At 41.9% G+C, this 17265-nt stretch overlaps 1 protein-coding gene across 5 annotated transcripts in view; it reads left to right on the forward strand.

Annotated features, from left to right (window-relative positions):
- The window catches only part of LOC126335195 (extracellular serine/threonine protein CG31145), a 1599051-nt gene that overhangs the window by 786601 nt on the left and 795185 nt on the right, over positions 1 to 17265 (forward strand). The window lies entirely within an intron of this gene.

Genomic DNA, 17265 nt, shown 5'->3' on the forward strand with positions numbered 1-17265 from the left:
GTAAGTTCTTAAGACGTCCTCCATTGTTCTGAAATCCATGCACACTTAAAAATGCTTCTCTGCATACCAAAATATTAAAACCATTAACCCTAACCTGGTACAGAAAAGCAGCCATTAGCCGCGAAACTGCGATTTTCCTATTCTTTGGGTACCTAAAAAACTAAAATCATTAATCAAAATAATAATATTTTGTTTATAAAAAGTACTTGATATGAAAAATTAATTTCAGATTTTCATTAATCATAGTTACCTCCTTTGCCTTTGTTTCATCTTAATATTGCTCAGAAGGTTTCACAGTTGAAATCACCCATATTCCAAAAAGAATGGAATATCTGCTCTACACATTCATGAATTTTTCTAACACTTGTACACTTTCATCCAGGACCACGAATTTTAGCACCAACAGTTCGTCCTATTATATCAGGTATTTACTCTCTGCCAGAATTTCTGCGGCGTTTACTTTTCTCCCAATTCCAATTGCACATATTTCTTTTCTTTCTGCCTTGAGGCTCTTTAGTAGGTGATACGTCGGGAGACCTTTTACATTCTTCAATATCCTAAGCCAAATAAAGTGTTCAGAATGAGAAAGAGCAAAGCCACTTTAACACATATAACGTACCTTAATATATTATAAAATTAATATTAAAATTATTATCAATAACACAGTAATTAATAAGAGAAGTATAATTTTCTCATGATTCACACACACACATATTTTAATTAGAGAGTATATAATAGTTATAATTACGCAATAATATTATACTCTGATACAGTCCGACGCCTGAACGTGTTAAATGTTTGAAAATTGTAAGTATTTTTGACTTTTCATGTCATTTTCGGATGAATATTCATAAGAGGCAATAACTGCTTCCACTGGACGATAATCTTATTCAGAACAGGCCATTTCTCTCTCGGAATCTTCGTTTTCGATTATGCCTGCAAATAACGTCTTCTTTGAAAGTGCCATTTTACTGTGGCTTTGAGTTATGTTCACGAAAAAGATTACTTCCTCACTGTATGAGAACAAGTGTGAACTGCTGCGCCACCTAGTGAGTGAAAGTTAAAATATTTTCGCAATAGCTTCCTCTGTTGAATAGAAGTTGAACTAAAACAAAAACGTTTTTTTAAGAAAAGCGTGGCTTTGGACTATATCATTCTCACCTCGTCATTTGTTATCCCCGTAAATTGTACCCAAGTGAATGATTTCATAAAGAAATTATTGAGTGGAAGTTTCCGGAATAAACTAGTTTCTTCAGTCTTGAATAACTTAGGGCAATGTTCATTCTTGCTGACAATGTTGATGAGCTAATGCTTCATTATTGACACGATCTGGATCTTTCATTTAAGGGTGTTATCGGCCTATAGTCCCAAAAACTGAATACTGCCTACTTTTTTCTGTTTGCGCGTGAGATATCCAATTTACCTAAAGAGCCGAAAAGGCTCACTGATAAGATAAAAATTTTTGCAGAACGTAAGTTTTCTGCCAAGTGCTTTTGGAAAATATAAATAACGTAAACGTATGATTTACTTAGTTGTGGCGGTAAAGCTACGTTTTTCGTCTGTATCCGAATTTCCTGTACTAAAGAACAGTTTGCAGTCGTGCGGACTTAATATGGACACGTTCTTTAATTTAGTGTAATCGTAAAACATGTTTAACAGCAAAATTCCAAACAGATGCTTTTAATATTATACGGGAAGTTCCTTGAAATAAATCTGCTTTCTCTACAATTCTAGCCATTTAAGTAAGAAATTGTTCCGTTCTTAGATATAAGAAATTGTTTCGTTTTGCGAAATTCTGTGAATGAAACGGAATTTCTAGGGTTTCGAATCACACCCTCAAATTTTAGAAACAGCTTCCGATGATGTCTTCCTCATAATTGTGTTGTCTTCAATTACTGCAAAGTACTCAGATGTTTCTGAGAACATTTCACTTTTGTTTTAACTTCCAAGCTTTCATTTTTCACATCATTACGTACGGCTTTAAGTTTCAACTTTTATGGAGGGTCTTATAAATTGGTGTCCATAAAAAGAGATTCATATGAAGTTGTGTTCGAAGAACATTCGTTGACGAGTTACATGGGATTATTGCAAATGAGACATGAGACACATTTCACGAAGCACATTTACAAAAAAATTTCCAAGTGAAGACCTCTTGCTTCGATCCATGCCCTGAGAGTGCCTTCCCATGTTTTACCGTACTCTATTGGAGATTCATGGAGGACGTCGTATTTAGTAAAATTCATCTTGAATATGGTCTCTCAAAACTTCGAAAACAAATGTATTATTTGAATATAAGAAGAATTTTAAATGTCCTCAGAAACAGAAACCGCTTCGACCACTCCATCGATATGCGGACTGTTTACCGAGATACCGCCTAACTTTCAGAGTTGAGTGAGTTTCTTAGCACCACTGTGCACAAACTACATCCGTTGGATGAGTTTTAGAGGTACTTTATCAAATAGTTGAAGCACGTCATTTCCTGCCACAGGTACGTTTGTCCAGTAACACGCTGCGGGAAGAAATAGGGGCCAATAAGATGATCATGAATGATTCCACCCACACCTTGATGCCGAACAGAGAACATTAAAACTAAAAACAAATTAGAAACCCTGTGTAAAGAATAATGTACGTTTAAAATGTGCGTCTATGGTGCATCTCGCATAATTTGCGCACTCTCCGGGGAATCCCTTTCATAACTCGCTAGCGAAGAATGTTTGACCATTTTCGTATGAACTTTTGGTGATATTTCGGTGTCACAAACACGTCTCTGCATTTATGGACACCGAGTTATGAACACCCTGTAACTGTCTCTGCTAATATTTTACTAACTTCGAAAAAGTCACGAAAGTAATTATAAAGACTTCTTAGGTTCCACATGTTACTGACCCTGTGGTCATATTACTTGACTTGTTAACTTACATAACCCGTTTCATTCTTTTACCGAAATTTAAGCTATCTGTGGATGTTATATTTTCCGAATGGCTGTATTTTCACTTTGTTTTTAAGAATGCACTGGCGAAAGGTAACTTCATACCAACTCCTCCTACGGAACTTAAGATTCGTCCACGCTAGAACAAGAGTCCCCAATTTATTGCATTCTTTGCGTGGCGTAATTTTCACTGACTCTTTAACAACCGAATTCCAAAAGGATAAAGAGTAAGTCAGATTCCCGAAGCTACCGTATTCCAATTCCACGAGTTACGCAGAATATAAAAATTGGCTTCCTAGTCGTTTGTTGCTGTCTCGATTTTTTTTGTCTAAGATGTCGTCTCGTGAAAGAGATGCCCCTCACAGTCAGATCAATACACTTGTTTTTCAATAGACAGTGATGTCAGCTTCTCTGATCCCTTGCTTCATGGGTTATGGTCCTGTGAACTAAGGGGGATTTGCTACATATAATTCTCTTTTTTTCCTCTTTTGCATGTTACAATCCCTACTCATTGAGACAGGGAGAGCAAATCTAGAGTATTCTTGGTATGTTGCTAGCAGGCCTCAAGGTTGTGGGTAGTGGAAGGACTAAGTCCACAGAAGAGTCTCAACAGCAAAATTTATCTACCAGGCGTAGAAATAATCAACACTGGTAATAGCACAGAGGCACAGTGACATTACAAGTTATTGTATGTTGAAATAATACATAAAGCCAAAACTGCAGAAACCTTGCAAAGCAACAAGCGCTTAATAATATTTACTTTTATTTTTAAAAAATGGAAGTTATTTCCGTCAATAAAAGAGGTTTTTTTGCGTAAACTTGGAATTTATGCTTTAGCTTTTGACAAAACTTAGTTGCAAAATACAGTTTTCTTTTTTTAAAAAAAGTTTTTTTTACAGATATTCTACTTGTTCAATGGAAATACTTTAGACAAAATAATTTAACAGTGGATTACGAAGCCTGGCGGGTCCGAAAGAGTTTGAAATCTTTCAAAAGTTTAAACAATAAAGCCATTATTCACAAGCTAGAGTTTTAAATCAGAAAAAATTTCTTAACGGTAGAATACATGCAACAGCTACAGTTCTGCTCAAATTTAACAGCCTTATGCGGCTATAGACCCACTGAGGTTGTACTGGTCACGCCGCAACGCATGAGGCGCAGCCTAGCCGGTTTAGAAAACAAGTTCCTTCTACAACACACCAAACAGACTATTAGAAAATAGCCCGTTTTACTCCAGCTGTAAAGCCAGCCCAACTATTGCATGCAAGATGTTAAATCCGATATTAACGTACAGCCTTGAGAACAGTCCATAAGCCCGATGCAAATTTCAATACTTCAAAGTACGTAATACATTTTCATTGCAACGTTAAGCATCAAATGATTTAAGTAGAAGGCTTATTGATATACTCTAGCAGTGTGCAAAGTAATAAGGCACAGCTCATTAGAGGGTCAACGTAAAATCACACCTTTGAAATTGTAACTAAAGCGCCATTGAATAATTTGAACTGCTTGCTCACACAGTTGAGCAAAGTTTTTTTTGTTTTCTTTTTTCATTTGAGGGGGAGGGGGAGGGGGAGGGAGGAATCATCAGTCTTCTGACTGGTTTGATGCGGCCCGCCACGAATTCCTCTCCTGTGACAACCTCTTCATCTCAGAGTAGCACTTGCAACCTACCATCCTCAATTATTTGCTGGATGTATTCCAATCTCTGTCTTTCCTTACAGTTTTTGCCCTCTAAAGCTCTCTCTGGTACCACTGAAGTCATTCCCTCATGTCTTAACAGATGTCCTATCATCATGTCTCTTCTCCTTATTAGGGTTTTTCACATATTCCTTTCCTTTCCTCTCCTCATTCCTTACCTTATCCGCCCACCCAATTTTTGTTTCACTAACATACGGTTCTGTACTCCAGACGTAGTCAGAAATTTCTTCCTTACTGGGTAACCAGTACGTGATCAAGTACTGCAAGAGCCACCGTTATCAGTGGTTTGATTCACATTTAAGCCTACACAGGCTGCTATTCAATAAAACATACTTCGAACAACATAACAAACGGTTCAAATGGCTCTGAGCACTATGGGACTTAACATCTATGGTCATCAGTCCCTAGAACGACTTAAGCCTAACTAACCTAAGCACACCACACAACACCCAGCCATCACGAGGCAAAGAAAATCCCTGACCCCGCCGGGAATCGAACCCGGGAACCTGGGCGTGGGAAGCGAGAACGCTACTGCACGACGACGAGCTGCGGGCAACAACATAACAGACTTTACCACTGTCACCCTTATAGAAACAGAAAATAGGCCAAGCACTTCGTTCCCTTAAGGATAAACGGCCGCCTCTGTCTGCAACTGCTGTAACAAGATTCCGTGGACATGTGATACATGTGGTAGGGTCTACATTGGAACTACAAAGAGAAAAGTGAATATACGGTTGAAGGAACATAGAACTCTTTGCCCACTAGGGAAAACAGACAAGTCAACCGTGGCAGGACATGCTCCACAGCTACATAGAGAAGTCATCGAAATATATCAACATGGGGATAATTTTAAAAGGAAAGAAGACGCCGTGAAACACAGCGATACATGGACAATGGTGCTACAGAATCGATGAGAAGTTTTTATCTTTGACGTACTATGATCGATAGTTATATTTTATCCTTGACCAGGTTTATCTCTGCTATCACATGAAATTCAGACCACGCCCACTTTTCACGCTATTGAGGCCGTTCTCCGACGTCCGACTCGTCAGTCGGCAAGACTCAGTACAACCAGGAGCACCTCCGAAGATGTCCAACGTAGCTTTGGACGAAACGTCAGGGCTAGAAGAGTTCCATTGACCACGACCATACAACCCCGAAGAATTCTCGGCAGCTGAAACATCCGATCGTGAAAGCCTTCACTGTATGCTTAAAAAAATTGTCAGGCATTGGGCGTTAAATAAACAAATATTACTGTAGCAAAATTTCCCGGACTCAAGCTCTACACAGTTTGAACAGTTTGCACAGCATTTGTAAGTTAGACCCAGTAAATTACGTAATAGGCACAGGTAGTACTTGTTAGCAAAACGGCACCTACAGGGCGAGGAACTCCCACACACGAAACGCGACAGCACATTTGAGGCACCATAACTCTATGCGAAAGTCGTAAAGGGCCATCCAACAGTAAATGCTGAAAGAACGATCCTGGATGAGAAAACAGCTTACCAACCAGAATTAACACAGCTGAAGATGGCAGCGACAGACAGATGTCTTGGCAGAGTGGCGGGGTGCAGACGGTTGTACTCGGGCATCTCTGAAGCTACACTGTCCTGAAGACTTAGCAAGGTCCCAGTTCCTCTGCTGGCGAGAAGTCTCGCGCCACGCCGTCCACTCACGAGCGTTGCTTCCGCACGCGGCCTAAACGAACTCCGGGCTCTCACGGCCCACCATCGACCACGGCACGACCAGTACTCCAACGACGACGACTCTTCTGCCATGGTAACCAGCTTCATTTCCACCGCGTATCGCTGATGCGCCGACTATGATTCGAATCGTTCCGCGGGCGCCTAAATAGGCCATCGCGACCAATCGCACCCCGGGAAAGCGCGGGCACAAGAAACAGCCTACACATTGACTGCTCCAGAGATAAGTTACGACTTATTTCTCTTTTGAGAATATTTATTGGGAATTTTCAGTTCCAGCGTTCATCTGATTACCTAAGAAAACTTTCTGGAAAATGTTGGCTGGTTTCGAAAAATTTTGGAAATTTGTGATAAGGTTCTCTGGGACCGAACTGCTGAGGTCATCAGCCCCTAGGCTTACATACTAACTAAACTAACTTACTCTAAGGACAACACACACACACCCGTGCCCGAGGGAGGACTCGAACCTCCGACGGGGAGAGCCGCACGAACCGTGGCAAGGTGCCCTTAGATCGCGCGGCTACCCCGGGCTGTTGGGTTGGGATTACGTTCATTCTTTTTACGGTTCCGCGTATCAATCTGCTAAAACGGTGTCGTTTGTTGTCCGTCTGAGCGCACAACACGATTTTCCTCGAGAACGATTAGAAATACCACCTTCAAATTTATATCTGTATAAAGGTCTAGGATCCCTTGGCGCAAAAAAAATTTAAGCTTCTAAGTCAATGTAATCCGATCAGCCATATATGTCACATATTTTGCTATTCGAGAACTCACTCATCAAAACCTATAGAGTATTTCAGGAAATTAGGCACGAAGCAAGGATCCTCAAAAAAAAAAAAAAAAAAAAAAAAAAAAAAAAAAAAAAAAAAAAAAAAGAAGTGTGACACTAATTGAATTGTAGTTACATCAAATAAAAATATATTTTTGTCATTTGAACATACACTACATTTATCATCCGTCAAAAGCATAACAGACCAACATCACTCCACCCAAACGCGAAATATAAGTTGTAGTCATGTTTTAATAACTAAAAAAAATGTTATTAAATCTTCTTTCTCCACATGTATAAACTGAATTTACATACCAGATTCCTGTTGTATGTCTGGGCTAGCCTGAGGAAGTACTCTAGAGATCTTGATAAGGTCTTGGAATCCCCAGGAGCAGTACCATGCTTTTATCGATATCGATAACACGCAAAAATCGTAGATATTATCGATTCTTAGGCTGTATGAACTGTACACACTCCACGCCAATCTATCCACTATCTCTACATCAATTTTTATCCTCTCCTCCAAAACAGGCTCCCCATAGGCATGATCAAGAAGATATCAGGATTGATTAGACTATGCAACGCTCTGCCGCTGCTTCAACGTCCGGTGCTGATGGCTACGTCCCGATTTCAGTCTTAGCTACCGATGTCATAGTGTTTAAACACTGGCACATGCATTGGTCATCGGCTGCGAACGCCCGTCGTTAGTAGTGTTCAGTGCACTGTGTTTTCCGACACATTTGTACTCTGCCCAGCATTAGAGTCTGATGTTATCCGCCACAGTTCGCCGCCTCTCCTGTTTTATCAGTCTGTCCTGTTTGCGACGTCCGAAATCTGTAATGAGGGGTGACCGCCAAACCACGCAACGTCTGGACGTGGTTTCACCTTGATTTCGTCACGTACTGAAGACATTCTCCACAACATTCCTCAAACACCCGACAAATCGTGCGGTTTCCGAAATGCCTCCGGGTCATCACAATCTGCCCTCGGTGAAACTCAGATAGGTCGGGAATCTTCCCCATTCTACAGGGTGGTCCGTTGATAGTGACCGGGCCAAATATCTCACAAAATAAGCATCAAACGAAACAACTACAAACAACGAAACTCGTCTAGCTTCAAGGGGGAAACCAGATGGCGCTATGGTTGACCCACTAGATGGCGCTGTCATAGGTCAAACGGATATCAACTGCGTTTTTTTTTATAGGAACCCCCATTTTTATTACATATTCGTGTAGTTCGTAAATAAATATGAATGTTTTAGTTGGACCACTTCCTTCGCTTTGTGATAGATGACGCTGTAATAGTCACAAACGTATAAGTACGTGGTATCACGTAACATTCCGCCAGTGCAGACGGTATTTCCTAAGTGATACATTAGCCGTGTTAAAATGGACCATTTACCAATTGCGGAAAAGGTCGATATCGTGTTGATGTATGGCTATTGTGACTAAAACGCCCAACGGGCGTGTGCTATGTATGCTGCTCGGTATTCTGGACGACATCATCCAAGTGTCCGCACCGTTCGCCGGATAGTTACGTAATTTGAGGAGACTGGAAGTTCAAAAATGGCTCTGAGCACTATGGGACTTAACATCTATGGTCATCAGTCCCCTAGAACTTAGAACTACTTAAACCTAACTAACCTAAGGACATCACATAACACCCAGTCATCACGAGGCAAAGAAGAAACTGGAAGTGTTCAGCCACATGTGAAACGTCAACCACAATCTGAAACAAATGATGATGCCCAACTAGGTGTTTTAGCTGCTGTCGCGGCTCAACCGCACATCAGTAGCAGACAAATTGCGCGAGAATCGGGAATCTCAAAAACGTCGGTGTAGAGAATGCTACATCAACATCGATTGCACCCATACCGCATTTCTATGCACTAGGAATTGAATGGTGACGACTCTGAACGTCGTGTTCAGGTCTGCCACTGCGCACAAGACAAATTACGGGACGATGACAGATGTTTTGCACGCGTTCTATTAGCGACGAAGCGTCATTCACCAACAGCGGTAACGTAAACCGGAATAATATGCACTATTGGCCAACGGAAAATCCACGATGGCTGAAATAAGTGGAACATCAGCGACCTTGGCGGGTTAATGTATGGTGCGGCCGATAACTAGCCCCCATTTTATCGATGGCAATCTAAATGGTGCAGTGTATGTCGATTTCCTACGTAATGTTCTACCGATGTTACTACAACATGTTTCACTGTGTGACAGAATGGCGCTGTACTTCCAACATGATGGATTTCCGCCATATAGCTCGCGTGCGGTGGAAGCCGCATTGAATAGCCTGTTTCATGACAGGTGGATTGGTCGTCGAAGCACCATACCATGGCCCGCACATTCACCGGATCTTACGTCCTCGGATTTCTTTCTGTGGGGAAAGTTGAACGATATTTGCTATCGTGGTCCACCGACAACGCCTGACAACATGCGCCAGTGCATTGTCAATGCATGTGCGTACATTAAGGAAGGCTAACTACTCGCTGTTGAGAGGAATGTCGTTACACGTATTGCCAAATGCATTGAGATTGATGGACATCATTTTGAGCAATTGTTGCATTCATGTGGTATTTACAGGTAATCACGCTGTAGCAGCATGCGTTCTCAGAAATGATACGTTCACAAAGGTACATGTATCACAATGGAACAACCGAAATAAAATGTTCAAACGTACCTACGTTCTGTATTTTTATTTGAAAAACCTACGTATTACCAACTGTTCGTCTAAAATTGTGAGCCATACGTTTGTGACTATTACAGCGCCATCTATCACAAAGCGAAAAAAATGGTCCAACTAAAACATTCATATTTCTTTACGTACTCCACGAATATGTAATAAAATATAGGGGTTTCTATTTAAGAAAACGCAGTTGATATCCGTTTGACCTATGGCAGCGCCTCTAGCCGGCCAACGATAGCGCCATCTGATTTCCCCCTTCAAGCTACACAAGTTTCGTTCGTTGTAGTTTTTTTAGTTTAACGTTTATTTCGAGGGATATTTGGCCCGGTCAGTATCAATGGACCACCCTGTATACATGGATAGCACGGCCACTGACACCACATGCACCATACATGTGTTTGATTAGCAGTCATTTCACTACAGGTGACGCTGCTATCGCCTGGACGGATTTATATCGACAGTAGGTTTGGTGGTCATAATGTTCTGCCTGATAAGTGTAGGTCTGCATTTTAGAGATCTTGCTTACTGGATTTTTTTCTTGTCATATCGCTGAATATTCAGCTTTCCCCCTGGGAGCTCTGCATATTTCTACAATTGACATTAGAAGGGAAGAGAGAGGGCAAAAGGAGAAAAGGGCGAAGACGAATATCTCTGTTATACATTGTGGTTCAGCTGCCCCTACCAATGGGTTTTATACAACCCACAAGGCCTTCAAAAGGATGTGCGACGTGTTCATATTCTCTCGCTCATTACACACTAACTGTTAATTTTGCAATAAATATTAACAGGATATTTTCGTAGGAAATTTAATACAATTAAATTTTGAGCTGGAACACGTTTACGCTGGAGCCCAAAGTTTTCGAGCTATTCAAGAAAACTATTTTGAAGGAAATTTTTTTTACGTTTTTCTTGATTAATTTCGTAAGTATAGCCTCTGGCGGAAACGTATCCCAGTACAAAATTTAGCTCCATTACATTTCCTAGCCGGCCGCGGTGGCCGTGCGGTTCTAGGCGCTCCAGTCCAGAGTCGCGCTGCTGCTACGGTCGCAGGTTCGAATCGTGCCTCGGGCATGTGTGTGTGTGATGTCCTTAGGTTAGTTAGGTTTAAATAGTTCTGAGTTCTAGGGGACTGATGACCACAGCAGTTGAGTCCCATAGTGCTCAGAGCCATTTGAACAATTTTTTAAATTTCCTACAAAAAGGTCCTTCTCATTTTTCTGTAGGGCAATAGTTTACACATAGCAAGCGAGAGAATATGAAAGTCATGCACGTGGTACTTAAAGGTGTTGCGAGTTGTATGAAGCCAATGGTTAGTGACAGCTGAATAACACAGTATAATATAAGCCAGTGGAAAAGATTATCAACTGCAGATCCACAACTACATACTGCAGTTCATAGAATAAAGATGTAAAGTGTAGCCGCCACCATCCATTAATGGACAATCCGAAGAAAAAGCAGAAGAAGAAAGCCCAAGTCTTCTTCTAAATCCCAACCTAATGCACGGTTTCCAAACGCTAGAATATTTGAGTATGGAGTATACTCCTGTGATCATCAGCAATTACTCACTGTTGTGAAATTAGCTCTGCGTTTGTGCATTAGAAGAGATTAAAGGTGTTTCTAGTGATAGCTTTCAACGTGAACACTACTGTGTATTACAACTGAGTGGCAACTCTCATTTGTGAAACAGAAGGGTACATAAATCTTTCTGTGCTTGCTCTTATTGAGAATAAATGGACGGGTAACAACCCGACACTTAATGCCTCTCTTATCTAATCTTGACTGTCAATTAAGCCGAATCGTCGAATCAGCATATTTTTACTCAAGATTCCCGGAATACTGTCAGTACTCGTTCATCTTGCAGTAATAATACCATCAGGTGTGAGGTGCGGTTGGAATACTGAAACTACGCTTTAAATTGAGACCTGTGTTGGTTCCTAGTACCTGGTTACCTTGATTAACATCCACTCATCGTGGGCTATTCTCGGACTACTCTCGTTCAGAATATGGTGGCCTATTTTGCTGCGAACACCATATTCAGACATCATATCTTCCATTTTCCATTTGAACAGTAACAAGCGTTCATTCCACAGTCTCGTCTCACTCTGTCGAATGGACTCTATAATTCTGTAGACAGGTTGAAGCCTCTCGTGGTCTTTGACTGAAGTGATGTCACCTGAACATGATACATCTGAAGTGGTACTTCTGCTTTAAAGATGTCAGTCGTCCGATTGGTTTGATGTGGCATGCCATGATTTCCTCTCTTATGACAATTTTTTCATCTCAGAATGGCACCCACAATCCATGTTCTGTTATGTAATGCAATCTTGTTTTCCCCTTACAATTTATTCGATCTACGGCTCCTTCCAGTGGCATATAAATTTATTATCGCGTCACAGCCGATATTTGGTAATAGCAGATTTCTTTTAGCGAGGAATGCTATATTTTCTGATTGTAGTCGGCCTCTTATATGCTCCTTTTTTTGTCTGGCATGTATAATTTTTGTATAGACGTTAGCAAAATACCAGTATTACGTCTACTAACTGGTTCCCAGTTTCGATGTTAAGTTTGTAACAAACACCAATTCCGTAGCCTCTTAATATTCCGATTTTGTTTGGCTTACCTTCGGTAGATATTCTGTGCTCAGTAACCTGTTCTCCCAACTGAATAAAGAACCGAACTTACATCAGCAAGTGTTAACAATGAAATCATTTTATCACAAATTTTTAATTCTACTTCTGATCTTTCTTTTCTCCCTCTCTCTCTCTCTCCCTTCCTGAGCGGTAAAGGAGAAAAGTGAATCTCATCTTATGCTCTTTTTATTAGCACTTCTCCTCCTCCCTTGGTTTTCCATTCCTATCGTTCCCGCCTGCTCCTTGTACAACTGTATATTAGTCCTCTTTCATTATAGCGTATATTTTTGTGGCGGTTTCAAAACCCTTGCACGACTTTATGTTACGGAGCGATTTTTGTAGGTTGACAATGTCTGTGAATGTGTCTTGAATTTTCGTAAGTCGTGCTCCTTTGTCAGTCGCAAAATCAGAAATGCCTCTCTGGTGCCACTCTGATGTGTGGAAATTGGCACAAGATAGTAAAGCGTGTCGAGTCACGTCAGACCACTCGGAAGAGATGCTACGCACGCCCTAGCAAATTGACGTCTGGCCATCCACGAGTAACTGGGAGAATTGTGCTGCTGCAGTCAGTCACTGAAAGAAAATCCGGTGAACTACATATCGACGCTACTCTCTTTGTTATTAATATCAATTGGAAACAGAAAATTACAGTAATCAGACACATTTAATATTTTTTTCGCTGTGATTTTCGGAGGATTATACATCACTGGATGGACTTGTGTTATTAATTTTTTTCACATAAAAAATTTTAAATCTTCATTCTGAAGTATTTATTTCCACCACTAATCAGAAAAATCTATTTTTATGTACGTCGCTACGAAATTATAAAACCCACAAGAGATAGTACGTTAGTTGTCAAACAGAATGAAGAGTTACGCAGGGCGTCTCAGAAGATTGGTCAACATTCAGGGATATGACCCTAACGATCATTCGAAGCAAAAAAGTCACTAAATATTTAGGGTCATGACCGGAACAATCGTTCGAAGCAAAACAGTCTGGTATACATGTGCTCTAAAATGTGTAACTTGCGAGAAATGTGCAGTTGTTCATCTTCACTACGGTGAAATACATTTCTTCTAGTGAACAGCCGGCCGCTGTGGCTGAGAGGTTCTTGGCGCTTCTGTCCGGAATCACGCGGCTGCTACGGTAGCAGGTTTGAATCCTGCCTCGGGCAAGGATGTGTGTGATGTCCTTAGGTTAGTTAGGTTTAAGTACTTCTAAGTCTAGGGGACGGATGACCTCAGATGTTAAGTCCCATAGTGATTAGAGCCATTTGAACCATTTTTAATAGTGAAAAACTGGTCATAACTCTTTCAGTGGGCATTTTAAAGCCCATGTTTCCAGACAAAGATTTCTTGTTTGGGTTCATAGTTCCTATTCCAAAATATTGCAGTGAAATTCTTAAAAACAATGTAGTAACTTTATTGGAGGAAGTCTTTGATTGAACGAAATTTATATTTTGCCACGTATATGGACTGTATTATTCCTTTTCCATTCGTAAAATTACACTACAGGGCACGGCTGTGGCTATGCCATAGCCTATGATGATTATAATAAAGAGAAGAAAATAAATATACAGTTTGACTAACACTTTTTACTAAAGTGACAAATACCTACACTTCCTAACACAACAGGCGTTTTATAAAAGAGGTTTACTTTTTAACGCTTTGCGCGACGATTGATGATGCACTGGCAGGCGCCCGGATGCTTTGTATTACTTGTCGTAATTATATTCCAGACCGTGTACGTGACTTCTTCTCCGGCGGGCTGTAGTGATTCAATGGATCAATAAACTCAGCACTCTTTGTATTAACTCGGAACTATATTTTTCTGTGAAGAAATACACGTAGCATTCAGGCAAACATGCTATCCTACCGGTAAGAAGAAAACAGACGATAAAACACTGATCTAAAAAAAATTGGAGGTATTTTTGCACATGTTTTCTCCAAAGCGATCTACGTTATTAACATTATTTAACATGTGACAATGCCACTATGGCTGCAGTACATTAGGACTTTGTTTTTATGAAACAGGTCTGATGATGGTCATTAAAGACCGAAACCGGTAATCTGTTAACAAAAAGTTTGTGGCCATAGACGTAAATTAAAGGAAACTTATGCACTTACCTGATGAAAATTCTCACCAGATTCAGAAACTGGAAGTGGTCACAGGGGTTGCCGTGAAGTATTGGATGGAAATCAGCACATGGAGGTTTTCGCCCCTCCCTACGATGATATCGCATACGCCATCACAAAGGCAGCAATAGCACTGACCAGGGCACGGCCCCTCCCCACTGCTCCGCGCATGCCACTCGCTGCATCCACTCTTAAGTTCCTAACTACCTCCTACTTTTCATAGCGCGGCGCTCCCTCTTTACCCTGCGGCCACACTGACGCTCTCTCTCAGACTTTTCTCACAGCACCAACCTGTCAATTCTGCATGCAAGGGTCGCAAACCAGCCCAATTGTGACAGGCCGCGCCTCACTGAGTTCACGAACTGGGGCACAGCTCTTCCGTGCTCCGCTCCATATTGTTCTCCACGCAAGGGCGCTGTAATGCTGAGAGGCAGTGCATCTCTTCTTTAGCATCTCACATTCGTCACTGCAGAGTGCAGAAAGATATCACTAATGTCTATGGTATCGATGCACATTGCAGACTGTGGTGTGGCACCGCGATCTCTGAACGATACATAGCCGCCAGCTTTACTTAACATGTACTCCATTACCTTTGAGTCTGTTGAGTGTAGCACCACATCTCTAGGACACCAGAGTCCAGTTGCACCGTGAGAGTATGCACGCTCCTGCCACAATTGCTGTAATTACGTAAGTATACATCTTGCTATTCGAGCTGACAGCACACCATCGAAGATGGCTAGGGAAGAGTTGCTTTGCTTGCTGAACTTTACTTTTGTATCCCGTATCTCTCATAGTCATCAAAAACCTCCAGTATCCCCCCCCCCCCCCCCAGTTTATAGTTAGGACGCTAGGGGCTGGAGTAACATGCATTTCTTCTTTGATTGTTTTTATTATGTCACTTCAAAGTCCCACCAAGGGCCTTGACACAATGGTAACACCGGGCTAGCGCTTGGACGGGTGACCATCCTGTCTGCTGGAGAGCGGTGTGCCCTCAGCCCTTGTGAGGCAAAACTGAGGAGCTACTTGATTGGGAAGTAGCGGCTCCGGTCTCGGAAACCGCCATACGGCCTGGAGAACGGTGTGCTGTCCACATGCCCGTCCCTATCCGCACCCAGTGACGCCTGTGGGCTGGGGATGACGCGGCGGCCAGTCGGTACCTTTGGGCCTTCATGCCCTGTGCGGGAGGAGTTACTTCAAAGTCTCGTGAACAGCATGCAGTACAAGGAGTAACGCAGAGTTGTGTCTTGGCGATAAAACGCTACCTCACTTTCGGAAGTGTTTTAAATGACCAGTATACACTGTCAATGTTCCACGTCAACATGCAGTAATCGCTTACAGACTGCAGGTGGCAGCACTAGCGGTGAAGTCTATATAAAGCTTGTAGGAGGGGTGGGGGGCTTGGAACAGTGCGGTCGTTGTCATAATGCAAAAATGGAGCGATTTGTCTGACCTCCAAAGCCTCTTGATTATTGTATTTTGTGAGAAGGTTGGAAGCATTTCCGAAGTGTCAAGTTTGTTAAATATTCGCGTGTTACCTTAGTTAAAGTATACCGCGTTTGGCGAAATAGCGCTATTCAAAACCAGCACCAAGGCCATAGATGATAGGAGTTGTGGAGATGTTGACAGGCGAATAGAAGTCCAGCTGTTAGGCAACTGACCATCCAGATGAATGAAGGGCCTACCCACAATGTCTCTCGAACTACTGTTTAGCGAACGGTGCTGCATACAGGCCTCCGCAGAAGGCATCTGATTCATTACTACTCTGCTGAGTGCTGTTCATCGGCGATTAAGATTGTAATTTGCACACCAGCACAGCAACTGGACGTCAGTTGTGTAGCGACAGGTGGCCTTTTGAGATGAACCGCGTTTCATGTACTATCGAGAGATTGCCGTTGACGTGTACAGTGTGAAACGTCTGAAAGCAAACACCCAAGCAACAATCGTCGGGTAGGTCCAGGGCGAGGAAGAAGCGTTATGGTCTTGCCAATTTTTTCGTGGAATGCCCTAGGTGATCTGGTCATTCTGGAAGGTATAATGCATCAATATTTCATCATCTATCCTTGGGGAACAGATCCACCCCTACATGCAGTTTCTTTTTCCTCGGCACGATGGCATTTATCAGCAGGACAATGCAACGTGTCACGCTGCTAGCAGTATACTTCCATGGTTCGGAGAGCACCAGGATGAGTTTTCCGCACTCAGCTGATCCCCAGACTCCCAGATTCAAACACAGTCGAGAATCTGTGGATCCGCCACGATCGGGCTATTTGCTTCATGGGTTTTAAACCAAGAAACCTAGCAGAGCTGGCCCTGTTAGTATCTTCCAGAACCTCAATGACTGCATTTTCTTGGCACGGTCATTCTGGGGGGGGGGGGGGGCGATATGCATTCTATGGCAACTGAAGAAAACTGCTTAATGCAAGATGGCTGAAAAACCATTTTGTTGGTTGATTGATTTTGACAAAGCTATGCCGTCATCCTCGGACTTTAGGCAGTTCAAAATCATAAATTCCGATGATGACAGCATAGCTCCATCGGTAACAGTCAACCACTAAAATGCTTTTTTAGCCGTCTTGACTTGTGAAGTTTTCTTTAGTTGCCATCATTGACTCCATTCCTGCACGTCTCGTAGCAGTTCGCCCTGCAAAATGTGGTTATTCATGATTTAGACTGGATAGTTCATTTATTCGATATACTACTT

Source organism: Schistocerca gregaria, chromosome 2 (assembly GCF_023897955.1).
Source record: "Schistocerca gregaria isolate iqSchGreg1 chromosome 2, iqSchGreg1.2, whole genome shotgun sequence".
NCBI lineage: Eukaryota > Metazoa > Arthropoda > Insecta > Orthoptera > Acrididae > Schistocerca > Schistocerca gregaria.